This window comes from Pteropus vampyrus, unplaced genomic scaffold (assembly GCF_000151845.1).
Source record: "Pteropus vampyrus isolate Shadow unplaced genomic scaffold, Pvam_2.0 Scaffold126, whole genome shotgun sequence".
In the NCBI taxonomy this organism is placed as follows: domain Eukaryota; kingdom Metazoa; phylum Chordata; class Mammalia; order Chiroptera; family Pteropodidae; genus Pteropus; species Pteropus vampyrus.
In genome coordinates this window covers 2,257,839-2,262,285 of record NW_011888907.1, presented here as the reverse complement: position 1 = coordinate 2,262,285, position 4,447 = coordinate 2,257,839, and positions in this window count along the sequence as shown.

Genomic DNA, 4,447 nt, shown 5'->3' with positions numbered 1-4,447 from the left:
GTCCTATTTGAGTCTCACAATAGCTCATGGAGAAGGATAGAACATGTGTCGTTATCCTCACTTGAGAAATGAGAGATCTCAGACACAGTGGGGTTAAAGGGTATATCCAAAGTCACATAGCAAAGCAGTGTTGGAGCATCAGGGGGCCGCAGGTCCCAAGATTCTGGGTTTGTGCCCTTTGCTGCTTCCTTAGTCTCCTTGCAAATGAGAGGAACACGTCTGTTCTCTGAATGTGCCAAGTAGACACAAATAGCAGTCTGTTCAGACTCCTCTTAAAACCTGGTCCAGCAACCCAGCGTGTGACCTCAAAATAAATCCTCTCACAGCCTGAATCCTTCACATCTACTTTTCCTTCAGTAAGAACTATCATTACCAAGGGAGTGGCAAGGGCAAAAAAAAAAAAAAAGTCCATTTCTTTTTTTGTCCCCCATGGCATCCCCAAGCACTTTCTGTCTCCACGGGCCCAGGAGGAGATGGCCCTCCCCTCCTTCTGTAAGCCCTCTCTGAGAGTCAGTGTGTCCCACTGAGCCCTTTCCTCGGCTTTAATTGATGCCATTGGGTAATCGTTAATTACTGCCCACAGTCCCCCAGCATGTAATGAGCGGAGAGCCAGGGCCGCTGGGATCCAACCAGCAGTTCTTAAAATCTGAGCCGTTTGCACGGATGGCCCGAGCTGCCTTCCTCCTCTCTGCCCCTCCTTGTCTCAGCACAGCATGCCAGAGACATTTGTCCCACATCTGCACCCTGATGGGCACAGGCTGCCGAGGCACATCTGTTGGATCTCCTGGCCGGAAACCACAGCCGTCAGCTGGAATGAGCTTAATTGACTGTCCTTGTCTCAATCTGTGAACATATCCAAAGATTCGGCTTTGGGAGGTTCCCAGCTAATTGGCCAGCAACTGGCTTTTGGATAGACAACTGTCCTTTGTGGTTACCCCATTCTCAGCCTAGGTGGACATTTTCAAATTCCACTGAGCTTTAAATTACTCATAGGCATTCGGTGAGGGTGGGGGATTACCTAAAGTGCCATTTTGACTCTGAGTTCTCACTGGGGCAGCCTGGTGCTACAGGAAGTTTGTGAGCTTGGGATCCAGACAGACCCCACCTGTTGGGAGGACTAAAGGAGTTAACACACGCTCAAGCGTTAAGAACAGTGGCTGGCCCATAGTAAGCTTTTTGAGTATGTTAACTATTGTCACAGAGGTTAGAGATCAAAACCCTAAAACCCAGTTTCTAGTGGGCATTATTACGATAAGCCTAGTTCAGCACAGGAATCTTCCAGAAACAGAGTCATCCCTTTTCCCTACCCTCAGCTTGGAGCCAAATTGGTGCTCTTTGGGGACATATTGGTGCCTTAGAAGTCACCCTGGATATGGAGCAAAAGGCCTGAGCTTGTCTTAGCTCTGCCATTAAGTGACCATACAATTGAGACCTAGTCACTTTAATCACTAGGATTCACTTTCTTCAAGTGAGTTGGACATCAAGGACCCTATGCAGCGGTCCCCACCCTTTCTGGCACCGGGGACCGGTGCTCCTATGAGAATCTAATGCCTGATGATCTGAGGTGGAGCTGAGGCGGTGATGCTAGCGCTGGGGAGAGGCTGCAAACACAGACAAAGCTTTGCTTGCTAGCCCGCTGCTCACCTCCTTCTTTGCAGCCCAGTTCCCAACAGGCCATGGACTGGTACCAGCCCGGGGGTTGGGGACCCTTGCTTGCTCTATTGGGTTGAATAGACTTCTCTCAAAATGAAGGTCCGCCCAGATTGCAGAATGTGACTTTATTTAGAAATAGGGTCTTTGTAATTCAGTTGAGTTTATCCTGTAATTCAGCTGAGTTTATCCTGAAGTAGAGTGAGCCCTAATACAACAGGACTGGGGTGTGAAGAAAGGACATGGAAACTCAGGGACAGAAAGATGTGCAGGGACAATGGCATGCGATGGTGGAAGCAGAGATTAGAATGATGCATCCACAGCCAAGAAATGCCAAGGATTGCCAGAAACACCAGAAGCTGGAGGAGGCGAGGAAGGCTCCTCCCTAGACCTTCGGAGAGAACAGGGCCCTCTGACATCTTGAGGTCAGACTCCAGAGCTGTAAAAGAATACGTTCTTATTATTTTAAGCCACCTAGTTTGTCGCACGTTGTTGCCGCAGGGCATGAATACACACTCTGAGGAGTCTTCTGGCTTTAATAGTCTTGACTTCTTGGGACACACAAAGCCCTGTCCCCTCATTTGACATCACCTACCCGTTTCCACTATCCTGATCTCTCAGATACCATAGAGCTGGTCTGTCCCTTAAGAATCAAGGAGGAGAAGGAGGGAAAGGAAGCAAGGTTGAAGATAGATTGGGGGTGGTGGGCAAGCAGAGGTCAAAATGCCCAAAGTAGCCCTGTAGAGTCTGGAAAAGTGGATGGAAGGAAAGACCCCAGGACTTGGGGAGAAAGGCTCTGCTCCATTGTGAGGTCACTCCCAGAGGCAATGGGTCACAAGGGGAACATGCTTTAAGTGGATCTGTTATGCAAAGATGGAGATCTAGGAGCCTCTTGGCTTAAGGAGGGCTTAGGTCTGCCACAGAATCCGTTCTGAGGATCTGGGAAACCATGGACCTGTATTTGCCAGGGGACTTACAGACTTCCTCTTAGCAACATGCTTCCGAGGCTATTTGTCTCTGGAAGGTGGGGAAGAAATTGAGACATTGCCTTTAATCTATGTTGGGTATTGCTCTGGGAATTCTAACGCATATTTTTCTCATTTCCTTTTGAGAACAACTGTGTGGTAGTTACTAATAACTCTAATTTGCAGAGGAGGTTTTGAGCTGTGAATTTGCTCAAGGTCACATGGCTTGTCAAAGACCATTCCAGGGGTGAAGTGACTATGAAGACATTCGATGTGACCATTTCTTCTTTTTGTCCCCATCTCTCTCTCTCCTCTTCCTCAGCTCATATCCACCTATCAGAGCCCTGACAGGGCCATTCTCAGAGAAGAAAAAAAAATCAAAGAATCATAAAACACCAGATAAAGAAGGAACTTTCTCACCTTTTTCCTTTAGAAATAATGAAAAACTCTTTTCCTACTTGGTCTATAAAGGCATCTAGAAGGCAACATCTACAAATGGAGGCCACCAACATCCTGAACTCATTCATTCACTTACTTGATTATCTGTCATTTATGATGATGTCTGTCATTCACAACTTTGATTATCTAAAAATCACTGGTGACCAGAAGCATTCATCAGAGGCAACCTGGGTATAGATTGTTCATCTTTTTTATTTTTTTTTCCTGGAGAATTTTAAGTTTTATTTATTTTATTTCATTTGTTTTGCAACTCTTTCGAGATATTGTTTATATGCAATAAACCACACGTAGGCATATAGTTTAATGCCTTTTGACATATGTATAAACCCATGAAACCACCACCGCAATTAAGATACCAAATATTTCCATCTCCCATCCCTGATTTCCTGGGACCCGTTTGCCATTCTTCTACTCTCGTCCTTGGGCCACCAGGGATCTGCTTTCTGTCACTATAGATTAGTCTGCATTTCCCGGAGTTTTATATGAATTAATCATACACTGTGTACTCTTCTTTACTCAGCATAATGATGCTGAGATTCATTCGTGTTGTCTCCACCATAGTTTATCCGCTTTGGTTGATGGGGAGTAGTCCGTTGTACAGATATACCACAGTTTATTTATCCATTTACCTGTTGAGGGGCTTTTGGCTTTTTCCGGTGTCACTATTGTTTTTTTAATATACATACACAGGACACTCTAATTTGTCTTCCCCTCAGTACCCAGGTGCGGCTGAGTGTCCCCGACCAGAGCACTCTGATTCCCTTTCCCTCCTGGGGATCAGGACATGACTTTTTAAGTACCAGAGAACCTGTGGTTCAAGGGTCCCCTGATTCCACACAGAAATCTGACAATCAAATCTCTTTATGAGTAAGTAATACAACTCTATGTATAAGTGTTAGGACAGAGCTTGGCCAGGCTGCACAAAAACGAAAGGATCAAGCAATAAATGTTGACAAATCACTGAACAATTTTCAAATTTACATCCAATGACAGAAACTGAAAAACCAGCTAAAGAGGTCATTATTTTCCAAACGTTTTATAAAACAGTTGTTCCTCAAGATGATAATTGATGTTTTGTAAATAAAAACAAAAATAAACAAACAAAGCCCAGATTTTTTGATTATTTTCTTAAATTTTAGAAATGCAGAGCTCAAGTTAAACAAATTTAAATTTCTTTATTGCAAGACTTCTCAGAGCCTTTAACTCTTTAATGGGGTGGGGTGTGAATTTAATTTGAAATTTTCCGAATGTGCATATGTAACCACCAAACTTTTTTTTCTTGTAAACTAGTGTTCCACAAGAACTACTTTGCGAAATGCTCTTTTTGTGACTTAATCATTCCCCAAAGCAATTTTAATGTAAAGGAAAAGGCA